We start from the raw sequence: 12,191 nt of genomic DNA on the forward strand, positions 1-12,191 counted from the left end.
CTGTTTGTCTAGTGTTTGGTGTCCCAGTAGAGCCCAAGCTCTATGTCGATCAGGCGTCCCTGATTCGACTTCCCTGTGCAGTGGGACACTCCTGCTTATTAGCAGGGCTGGCAGCCTCTTCGAGACTACTGTTTTGTTTTGTTTTGTATTTTTCTGAAGCTAGAAACCGGGAGAGACAGTCAGACAGACTCCCGCATGCACCCGACCGGGATCCACCCGGCACGCCCACCAGGGGGCGACGTCGAGACTAATCTTGAGGCAGCTATGAGGATGCTACTGTTAAATGCCACAGAAGGAAAGACACGACCGACACACAAATTAGTTGCAATAATCACACAGGCAATTTATTACTCACAAATCCTTTTGGCATGCCTGGGTACAGCTTAAGAGGGCCCCGTCAGCGTGCTCCTCTCGGCTGCCTTTGGTCAGAGCTCAGAGTGGCGTGGAGACAGTCCACATCAACGTTGGAGTCTGGGCAACTACTGCAGCAGGGGGCCCCTCAGCTTTAGTACCCTTTCTGGCCAACGCCTTCTAACAGGTGTAGATCTACAGGATTATCACCTCAAACCACCTTTTTGGGAGTTCCTCGCAGGGAACCCCCTTTATGTCAATCTACTGAAATGTTTACATTAAACCACTTTTTAAGATGTTCTTATTTTCATTAATTTACAAAGTTAATGTAAATAACACCAAGCCACTTCTTATCTATGTATAACTTCACACACATACTAACTGGGCTCTGCTTGTAAGTCGGTCTGTTTATCACATTACAGAGTTATGGCACTAAGCCACTATATTAATTCCTACCCAATTGGCATAACTTTACTTAATTTTAATAATTATTTTTAATATCCTTTTAATTACTTTTATATATCTTCCATATTTTTATATTTCTATATATTTAATTACTATAACCTTATATTACTACAACATTTTGCCAAATCCATACTGTGTTTATCATTGTTATTTTTTAGTAAGTTTTGGTGTTGGGCATTGTCAGACCTGTAACTTGGTTCCTCTTCTTCGATATTGTATTAGTCTTTTGTGACTTTTGTATTTTCATATAAACTTTTGTCTTTAGTGTTTTGATTGAAATTGTGTCAAATTTATCGTTAGGAAGAACTGACATCTTGATAATATTGAGTCTTCCTATCCATGATCATGGAATATCTCTCCATTTATTTGGACCTTTTGATTTCTTTCATCAGTACTTTATTTTTTCTCATATAAATCTTGTATACATTTTGTTACATTTAAATTTAAGTATTTTTTGTGCTAATATAAGTGATATTGTGTCCTTAATTCAAATTCAAAGGTTCATTGCTGTTATACAGAAAAACAGTAGGTTTATGTATATCAAACTAGTATCCAGCAACTTATTATAATTGCTTATTAGTTTTAGGGTTTTTTTTTTTTTTGGTCTATTCTTTGGAATTGTCTGCATAATCATGTCACCTGCAAACAAAAACAGTTCATTTCCTTGTTCCCAATCTGTTGTGTAATTATTTGTAAAAGCTTTTTTTTTATTGGCTAGAGCTGCTAGACCATAAGTTCTTATAGTCATCTCTTTTCTGTTTTATTTTTATTAGTTTTATCAGAGAATAAATTATTGTAGTACTAAATAACTTAGCTAGAAATAAAATGCTTCTAAGTCAAGCTATTTTATATTCCATGCTACTCCATGGTAACTACGATAAACAGGTAACTTAAACTGTGCCTCAGTTTGTGTGCTAATGCAGATGTATCTCTATCTTTTAGATTGATGTTAAGGACCAAGTATGATGTAGACTATACATATTGGGGTCATAGGTTAGTGCCTGGAAAATAATTAGCCCTCAAGAAATACAGTTTTTCAGTTTTTGTATTAGGACACAGCTATTACTTTTGTACAATGCTACATAAAATCTTCAACAGCCAATCAATGTTCGTTCAGATGGACAAAGAGCGATAAAAAGACAAAGAAAGGAGTTATAGCACAAAGAAGGCAGAAGTTGAGAAGGATTAGTGGGAGGAATATTTCGGAGCCTGTGAGTGGAGAGAGTATGACTACAGTGGTGGAAGTCCAAGTCTGGTGGAGGAAATCTCCAAAAGACAAATTCTTAGGAGTTCTTGTATTGGAGGTGATGGGATCCACGTGACCCTAAGCTCGGGCCAACACAGCAGTGAGCAAGTGGCGCCAGGACCTTAGGCACGAACTGCTGGCAGGGTGGACAAGGTGGTGAGCAAAACCGGTGGCAGCGTGGATAGCTGTACGTTCCCCAATCCTGGGAGAAGCCGGAGCGATCCCGCATACTGCACTCACATCCCATTTCCATGCCCGCTGCCCTGTTACCATGGGAACGGACCACCTGACCGGACGCCGCGCGCCTGCGCGGGCGTGGGGCGGGGGCGGGGCCATGACGCACCTCCAGGGCGGTCCTTCGGTGCGCGCCGCTTTCTTCGGCTGGGGTCTCGGAAGTCCGTGCTAGTGACCGGAGTCAGCGGCCGTGGCAGCGGTTACCTGCGGCCTAGGTAGGCAGCGCTGGGGTGGGGGCAAGGGGGACGCTCCCGCCGCGGCCTGGGCGCGGGGACGAGGGCCGAGGCGTGGGAGCCCCAGGTCACTTAGCGGAGAACGTCTAAGCGGTGGTAACGGTTTTGGGGATGTGGCGGCGGCGACGCCCTCTCCTCAGTGGGCTCTGCGCCCCTCTGTGCGCTCAGCCGGGCCCGCGGTGCAAGTTGGCGCGAGCGGCGCGCTCTGCCGGCGACCCCGCGGGTTCGTGGTGCTGACCCGGCCGGGTCGGGGGATGCGGCTGGGGACGGAACCCTGAGGCCGGGCCAGGGCGCCGCCGCCGCCGCCGTCAGCCCCGCCGCGGCTCTGGGACTTGCTCGTTCCGGTTCTTCCCGACCCTTTTTGTTCCTCTTGCGGAAGAAGGTCCGCTGGCTGCGGTTCACTGCGGAGCCCCGCATTCCTGGGGCTGTGCTTAGTCACCTTCCCCGGCGGCGGATCGGGACGTCCCGGATTCGGTAGGAGGAGGAGGTGTTTGTAGAGTGGGCGCAGCCTGGACTTTCTGGAAGGGGTGGGGGAGAGGGGTTCGCTGCGCTTGTTGCTGGAGAAGTTGGAGGGACGGGAGAAACGTTTCCAGCAGGGTGTGTTCAGAAGGAAACGTCCCTTGAGATCTCATGACTCAGAGCTTTGGTTTAAGGATTTCCTGGTATTAATGGGAAAGTGGAGGCATATGGACGTAAAAAGTTTTTCTTTTCGCTAAGTGGAATTATTTAATAATCGAGTCTGATAACGTGCCAATTTTTTTTGAAAGGAATTGCTAGGTTCTCTAATCTGTAAATATTACGTGCATACACATTTACTGTTACAATTTTCCATTATGTAGGTCCATTACTTAGAAAGTACATTTGGCTTACCAAACTCTTAACATGCACTAGCCTCAAAGGAGAAAAAATTGATTGAAAAAGAAAATGACATTGAGAAATAGTTGCAGTCTGTTAGCTTTATTTTACATATACACAAGTGATTAATTTAAACTTAAATTTGTCCAGTCTTTAGATTTTCTATTTACAGTTGTGGGTTAGGAGTAAAACAAAAAAAGAAAGTTTTCTTTTACATTTTCTCAGTTACCAACTTGGTTGTATAAACTTTTGTGCTTTGAATGCTATGTAACTAGGATAGATCAAATGATTTATGCCCCAGACTAAAAAGGAAGTGGAATTTCTTTTTAAAAGTTCAGGAAATAGTCACTGCATTTATCTAAATACAGCTTTGGCAATATTAATTTTTAGTTATGTTTGTACATTAGAAAAAAGGATATAAAGATCATGACCAAGAAGAAGAATTTCCAAATAATTGGTGTTTGAGTGTGTACTGTTCAATTAAAAACAACAACCACTTCCTTAAACTGGGCATGACTCAACTATTTTTCCTGTTTTTGCCAGCTTTAGTTACTTTTTTTAGGTACTAAATGTTAGAGTTCCTAAAAAGAAAGATTCCCCCAAACAACTTATTATTATTGTTTTTATTGATTGATTTTAGAGAGAGAGAAAGGATGGAGAGAAAGAGAAAGGAAGGGAGGGAGGGAGGGAGGGAGGGAGGGGAGAGGAAGGAAGAAAGAGGGAGAGAGAGAGAGAAAGAATCGATTTATTGTCCCACTTATTTAAGCATTCATTGGTTGATTCTTGCTTGTGTCCTGACAGGGTTTGGAACCTGCAACCTTGGTGAATCAGTACTACACTAACCAACTGAGCTATCTGGCCAGGGCATTTTTCTTTTCTCCTTTCTTCCTCCCCCTCCCCCTCCCCCTGCCCCTCCCCCTCCCCCTCCCCCTCCCTTTTATTGATAGCAGGTATTCTTGTTGGTATGAGGTGGTATATCCCGCTTTTGATTTTATTTCCATAATGATTGGTGACGTTGAGTGTCTTCCTGAGCTTGTTGGCTATTTTTCTATCTTGTTGAGAGAAGTGTTTATTGAAGTTCTTTGCCAATTTTTTGTTGTTGTTGAGTTTTAGGAATTTTCTAAATATTCTGTTTATTGATCCCCCTTATATGATTGCAGATATTTTTTCCCATTCTTTGGGTTGCCATTTTACTCTGTTGATAGGCCTTTTGCTGCACAAAATTAAAAAATTTTCATGAAGTACAATATGCCTACATTTTCTTTTATTACCTATGCATTTGGTGTCATAGACAATAAATCGTTGCCAAATACAACGTTGTGAATCTTTTGTCCTATGTTTTCTTCTAAGGGTTTTATTGTTGTCTTACATTTAGGTTATTGATGCATTTTGAATTAATTTTTTTATATGGTGTTAGGTAAGGGTCCGTACAAGGGTCATTGTTTTGCATGTATATTCAATTTTCCCAGCATCTTTTGTTGAAAAGACTACCATATATCTGCAGGCTTATCTCCAGGCTCTCTATTCAATTGGTCTATGTGTCTTTATGCCAATTCCAGTACTTATTTATCTTATAATTGGAATTTTTCACCTTTTGATCCCCTTCACCCATTTTTTCCATCTCTTGCCCCTGTCTCTGGCAACCACCGATCTATTCTTTGTATTTATAAATTCAGTTCTTTTTTTGTCCTTGTTGATGTTTATTTTTCACATATAAATGTGAGATCATATGGTATTTGTTTTCACATGATTGATTTCATTCATGTTGTAAATGGCAAGATTTCCTTTTTATGGCTGAATAGTACTCCATTTTATCCACATTTTCTTTCCTCATTCATGTATCATTGGAAACTTAGGTTGCTTCCATGCTATTGGAATTTCTATAGAGATTGCATTACATCTGTAGATTGTTTTGGGCAGTATGGCCATTTTAATATTAATTACTCAAATCCAAAGCATGTGATATCTAACCATTTATTTGTGTCTTTAGTTTCTTTCATCTGTGTCTTACATTTTCACTGTATAGGTTTTTTACCTCCTTGGTTAAATTTATTCCTAGGTATTTTATTCTTTAAGATGCAATTATAAATGGAATTGTTTCCTTAATTTCTCTTTCTCATACTTTATTAGTGTATGGAATTGTAACTGATTTATGTATAGTAGCCCCCCACCCACCACCCTGCCCTTTATCCATATTGTTCCAAGACATACAGTGGATGCATGAAACTGTGAATAGAGCTGAATCCTAGATATATCCTATGGTTTTTCCTATTGGTATATACTTATGATAAAGTTTAATTTAAAAATATGGCAATGTAAGAGATTAACAATACCTAATAATAAAGTAGAAAAATAATCACAATATACTGTAATAAAAGTTACGTTTTATTGATCTTTCTCTTGTCTCAAAATATCTTACTATACTCACTATTGTTATGCCGTGAGGTGATATATGCCTTTTAAGTTGAGAATTTTCACTTATAAAGGATGCACCTTACGGCTTCTCTTTGATATATCCAAATTACCAGCATTGCTACTCTAGTACTTTGGGGCCATTAAGTAAAATAAAAGTTACTTGAACACAAGCATTTCGATAATTCAACAGTCAGTTTGATAACTGAGATGGCTATTAAATGACTAAAGGGTGGTATATAGTGTGGATGTACTAGACGGATGGGTCAGATCCCAGGCAGAGTGGAGTAGGACAGTGTGACATTTCCAGCAGCACCCAGTTTAAAATGGTGATGGAAGAAGACTTGATTTGGGGTAATGAGCATCCAATACAATATACAGATGATGCGTTAAATTGTACAACTGAAACCTACATAATTTTATTAACCAATGTCACCCCCATAAATTTAATAAAACATCTTTATAAATAAAAGTAAAAGAAATACAATGGAATGAAACTAACTTTTTGAAAATTAATGAGTTTATTATGATACTAAAAAAATAATTTGTCACCAGTAAAAGAAGTTATTGCATCAAATGTTTACACTAAAAAGAGTAGTAATTAAAGGGAAATAATTTATTCTGACCTAGTCAGTGAGGGAAAGAAACTCTTCTGTACAGAAGAACACCAGCTCAAAAAAGTTAAAAGAAGGATAGTATTAGAATTTTGCAACCCCAGATGAAATAGTGACTCAGGCTACAATACAATCATCAGTGGATGCTGAAACCTCGTGGTGAAAGGTTCAAGGAAGACTGGGTAATCACGTGTGGCAAATTATTAGCCCATAGAGAACTTCTTAACTGGTTATAAGAAAAGAAATGACTTCACAGTGGAGAGGTCAGGATGTCACCACTGTTGAACCCACTTCACTAATGAGTCAACCAGTCATTATAAACCTCTGGTTTGATGTAGTAGAACACTCACAGCACCATCTGGGAGGAATTTTTGCCAAAAATGTTCAGCCAAAATCATATCAAACCTTTAGATCTATCTTCTAGTATACAGGAAATACAGGAGATTTAAGGACATGTTAAATAGACCACAAGGAAGCAGTCAGACAAAGTCAAGAAAACAGAGCATTCTACCAGTAAGTCAATGACTTTGGTTTCTTTAATAAGTCAATTACTTGGAAAAAAGGGAGAAGGAATGAGATGAGAGGTAGTTCTGGACTTAAAAGAGACTTATGAGATGTGATCACATATAACTTGTAGACTTGATTGGGTCCTATTTTGAAGCAAATATTAAAAACATTTTGGAAGCAATTAGAGTCAGTGGATATGAAAGAATTCAATGACAATAGATTTGAGGTTCATTTTGTTAAATGTTATAATGGCATTGTGGCTAAGTAAAGAAGTCTTTTTTTTAAGGATGTGTACTGAAGTATTTAGAAATAAAATGCCATGTTGACTGTAACAGCTAAAAAAAGAAAAAGTAGATGAACAAATATGGCAAGATGTTCACAATTATATCTAAATGATGTGTTATGGATGTTCATTATATGATTTTCTCTGAAAAAAATTTTGAATTGTTTATTTCTGTGTAATATTTCTGGACCATAGTTGACTGATTATGGAAAACTCACAAAGTGAAATCTTCAAATAGGTGGGGGAATACTGTATATTATTTTTCTTATCCTGAAACATTACTGAATTCACTTATTCTAACAGCTTTTGTTGGAGTCTTTAGGATTTTCTATAAATAATTTGTCACCTGCAAATGGAGACAGTTTTACCTATTTGCAATTTGGATGCCTTTTATTTATTTTTTGCCTAATGGCGTGGCTAGAACTTTTCAGTACTATGTTGGATAAAAGTGGTGAGAACGCATTTTTGTCTCTACATTTTAATCTCTCACATTTTATGTTTTTGATATCACAATTTATATTTTTTTGTTATATGTATTCCTTAACAAATTATTGTAGTTATAGTTATTTTTACTTTTGTCTTTTATCCTTCATACTAGCTTTATAAGTGATTAATCTACCACCTTTACAGCATTAGATTATTTTGAATTTTACTATATATTCCTGTTACTAATTAGTATCCTTTTTATTTTAATATGAGTCCCTTTAACATTTTTTGAAAGGTTGGTCTAGTGTTGATGAACTCCATTAACTTTTGAGTGTCTATAAAACTGTCCTTCATTTTTGAAAGACAGCTTCACTGTAAAGTTATAGAGTGCTTTTGGTGATAGTTTTTCGTTTTTATTGTTACTTTTTTTTTTTTTTTTAGCATTTTGAATATATTATGCCATTCCCTTCTGGCTTGAAAATTTTCTGATGAAAAAATCTTGTCTTATGGGGCTTCCCTTGTATGTAAGTATTGTTTTTCTCTAGCTGCTTTTAAGATCCTCCCGATATCTTTAACTTTTGACATTGTAATTACAATGTGGCTTTGTCTGGGTCTCTGGATTTATCTTATTTGGAACTTCCTGGATTTTCTGGATCTGGATGTCTGTTTCCTTCCCCGGGTTAGGGGAATTCTCAGCCATTTTTTCAAGTAACTTTTCAGCCCTTTATTCTCTTTCTGGGACCCTTATAATTGTGAATGTTGTTCTGCTTGATGTTGGTTCATGAGTCCCTTGAGCTGAATTCACATTTTTAATTCTTTTTTCTTTTTGTGGCGCTAATTGGATGAGTTTCAGGGTCCTGTCTTCAGGTTCACTGATCCTTTCTTCTGCTTCATCTACTTTGATATTGAACCCCTCTATTGTGTTTTTCTGTTAAATTATAGTATTCATTGGCATTGTGACTTCTATTTGGTATTTTAAAAATATTTTCTCTATTTTTTGAAATTCTCACTTTATTCTCTTCTTGTTCTCCTAAGCTTGGTGTGAGAAACTTTATAAGTTATTTTGAACTTTTATCAGCTAAATCTCATACCTTGGTTTCATTAATATTTTTTACTGAGGTTTCATCTTGGAACATATTCCTCTATTTCTTAATTTTCCTTGGACTCTGAATTGATTTCAGTGATTAGATGAAAGAGCCACCTCTGCTAGCCTTGAATCTTAGTTTCTTGTAGGAAATAAACCTGAACCATCCAACCTACCCTCTCTTGGTTGTCTCATACATTTTTAGTTATCCCAGCAGACTGCTTTATTCCTCCTGGCTCCCAGTGCTTGAGGGTCTGCCGAGACCTGTCAATGTCTCAGCTGAGATCATCTCAGTCAGCATATAAACTCAATCTGACTGGAGGCCAGACCTGCAGGCAGCAGCTTTGAGAGGATGCTAATATATATAGTTCTTTCAGAGGAAGACTGGGAGATGGGCTTTTCTGTCTATTCCCTCTACCCTGAACCCTGGGATAATAGGCAGTTAAATGTTTCTTTCTTTGCTACTGCCCTGCTGCACCTGGAAACACAAGCTGGCTGCCAGAGCCAAACTATCAAGGAACATGCCCTGTGGGTGGCTACCACTACAGCCAGAGTTCCATATGTGTACACTCGCTCCTTTCTCAGAGACATTGGTGACCTGGGGGAATGCTACAGCCTTTCCCCTGGATCAGGCTGAGGGAGAATGCAAAGATGGTACCCGCTGATCTTGCCTTCTCTGGAGAGAATTGTAGTCAGCCCAGTGTGTGTTTAATTAGAAAACTACCCTGCAGGCCACAGCTTTTAAGATAAGTTAATAGGTCTTTTTCACAGAGAGTTTTTAATTTTTAAAGATCAGTGATTTTGTAGTCCTAAATTTTCATCATCCCAGTATTTCTTTTTAACTGCTTAGGTTAAACAAACAGACAAACAAACATTATTTAAACTTAAACAGTCACATCATTTTATAAAAGTTGTTGGTGGTTTAAGAGAAGGAGTGAGGTCAGCAACTCAGAAAATGATGAATATTGACAATTTAGTTGATATTATCTGGAAAACTTTACTAGTATGTTTCCTACATCACTAATCATAGTGTCTCAGCTAGAGATCAAATTAATTAGATGTTTCAAAATATCACATACAGTATTTGAGTTCTGGAGGCCTTTGGTCTGTGCACATATTTAAAGACTTCAAGGAAGTATCCCTGCCATTGCCCTGAGGGTGTGGAGGGTCGGATGGGAAACTTGATACTGACGCGGAATAGTCAGGTATATTTTATCCTTAGATGTTCTAAAGAAACCTGAAAACTACTCCAAGCACTAAGAAACTTCTTAGTAGAAATGAAGGCATGAAAAAAAGAGGATTTTGAAAATACTTTTGTTTAATAATTAACTTTTCTAGAATGAGAATATTTTAGTATGAGCATGTGTTATTAGATAACTAAAGGAGATCCTGTAATGACTAATGTTTCTGCTGTAGCTAAATTGTTAGTTTTATATTAAGTTCATGAATAAACAGTTTCTAGGTCAGCAATTTCCTGGGGAAAAAAAAAGGAAGGAAAATCAAGGTGGTTGCAGAAAGCTATAGTGTACCAAACTTGATTTAGGGGTAAATGTAGAGCACTCCCCCCACCCCCCACCTCCCAGGAATTAGACCAATGAAACAAAGCTGTTAAAGTCAGGAACGTAGTGCTCCAATTGTGGTAGAGTGATGATGGCAAGATGTTTTGCCTACTGATCTCAGTAATACAGTGTTTGATGGGAGTTTTAAGTGAAGGTAAAATAAGAATTTGCACACTGACCTAATAGAATTATTTCCACAGTCGCCTTAAATCTCATTGAAATTCCAACCATATTGAAAGGATAATTCAAGAGTAGCTTTGTGGTTCTTTAGAGGAGCTAAATATTTTTGACTCTTAGCATAAGATGAAAAATTTACATATAATATACGAGTGAGCTAATGGAACCCTTCAGAAAAATAATACAAGAATTTATTATTTTCTTAGAAAGCTTTTAATAGTGCTGTGTTCAAAATCATACACCTTGAAAATAATACATTTTGAACTTTTTTTTAAAATTTTTTTTTTTTTTTTTTTTTTTTTTTTACAGAGAGCGTGAGTCAGAGAGAGGGATAGATAGGGACAGACAGACAGGAACGCAGAGAGATGAGAAGCATCAATCATCAGTTTTTTGTTCTGGCACTTTAGTTGTTCATTGATTGCTTTCTCATATGTGCCTTGACCGTGGGGCTATAGCAGACCGAATGACCCCTTACTCAAGCCAGCAACTTTGGGTCCAAGCTGGTGAGCTTTTTCTTTTTCTGCTCAAGCCAGATGAACCCGCGCTCAAGTTGGCGACCTCAGGGTCTCGAACCTGGGTCCTCCGCATCCCAGTCTGATGCTCTATCCACTGCACCACGGCCTGGTCAGGCCATTTTGAACTTTTTGACAAATGTTTTGAAAATGTCTTGTTTATTGTTATTTCAATAATATTACTCAAAATACTTAATAAACATTTGATTTCTTTTGGGATAAGGCATTGTGTTAGATAAATAAAAAATTAAATGTTGGCTCTGTCCTCAAGTAACAGATAAACATAAATTAACTGTAACATAAGGCAGAGTAAAACTGCTGAATTGAAAAATATAGTATTAAACTGAGGTCATTAAAGATGCCCTCACACAGACGTGTCTATTGACTAGATTTTGATGGAGAAGTCCTTAAAGGACATATTCCAGGAAGAGTAAGCAGTTTTTGCAAAGATAATAGACTACAGAAGCTTCTTGACCTGGGTGGGAAAGAATGAGTAGTTTGTGGCTAGAAAACTGTAATGCTTGAGAAGAAATGCTTGAGAATGAAATGAGGCTAAGAAAATAGTTTGAAGTAAAATCATTGGGGAATTCTTTGTATTTTAAAAGAGAATTAATTAAGGTTAACCTATATAGAGAGCAATCCCGAAACTAAATTTTTAAGAAAGTGTAAGATAGGATAATATTTATTATTATTAAAGAATTCTGTGAGATCCAAGATAGCGACAGAGTAGGTGGAAGCTACACTCACCTCTTCCCAGGACCAAACTGGAATTACAACTAAAATATAGAGCAATCAACTTGAATAACTAACCAAAGACTACCTGAAGAGAAGTTTTGTAACCAAGGATTTATAAACGCCACATCGAGACTGGAGATAAGAAGAGCAGAGGTGTGAAAAGGACTGGCCCCACACCCACGGGCAGCTGCTGAGATTCTGGACAGATACCTCAGCTGCAGAGTTTCTTCCAGAGAAGTGTGGGGTCTCAACCCAAGCCAGATTCCCCAGCCCAGAGCACCAGAGCTGGGAAGAGGTGCCCACAAACCATTTGTCTATGAAAATTGGCAGGGATTCTGTCTACCAGAGAGAGAGAGTAATCTGTTAGGTACTCTCTTAAAGGGCCAACACACAAAATCCCTTTCATGGCCACACCCTGGGCTCAAGCAGAGATAGGACAGAATGGACCAGAGTGATGTGAGGAGAGACTGGGTTTCATGGCTCTGGGGAGAGAGCTGA

The 12,191-nt window shown here is 38.3% G+C and overlaps 1 protein-coding gene across 3 annotated transcripts in view; it reads left to right on the forward strand.

Moving 5' to 3' along the window:
* The first annotated feature begins 2,367 nt into the window (after positions 1 to 2,367).
* Positions 2,368 to 12,191, forward strand: part of SDCBP (syndecan binding protein) — a 37,286-nt gene continuing 27,462 nt past the window's right edge. For 2 of the 3 annotated variants that reach the window (XM_066266175.1, XM_066266177.1), the window contains exon 1: positions 2,368 to 2,511. The gene's annotated coding sequence lies outside the window, so the exon portion shown is untranslated. Of the gene's footprint in view, positions 2,512 to 2,934; positions 3,004 to 12,191 lie in introns of those variants that run through there. The other variant, XM_066266176.1, reaches the window with a different exon arrangement.

This window comes from Saccopteryx bilineata, chromosome 3 (assembly GCF_036850765.1).
Source record: "Saccopteryx bilineata isolate mSacBil1 chromosome 3, mSacBil1_pri_phased_curated, whole genome shotgun sequence".
In the NCBI taxonomy this organism is placed as follows: domain Eukaryota; kingdom Metazoa; phylum Chordata; class Mammalia; order Chiroptera; family Emballonuridae; genus Saccopteryx; species Saccopteryx bilineata.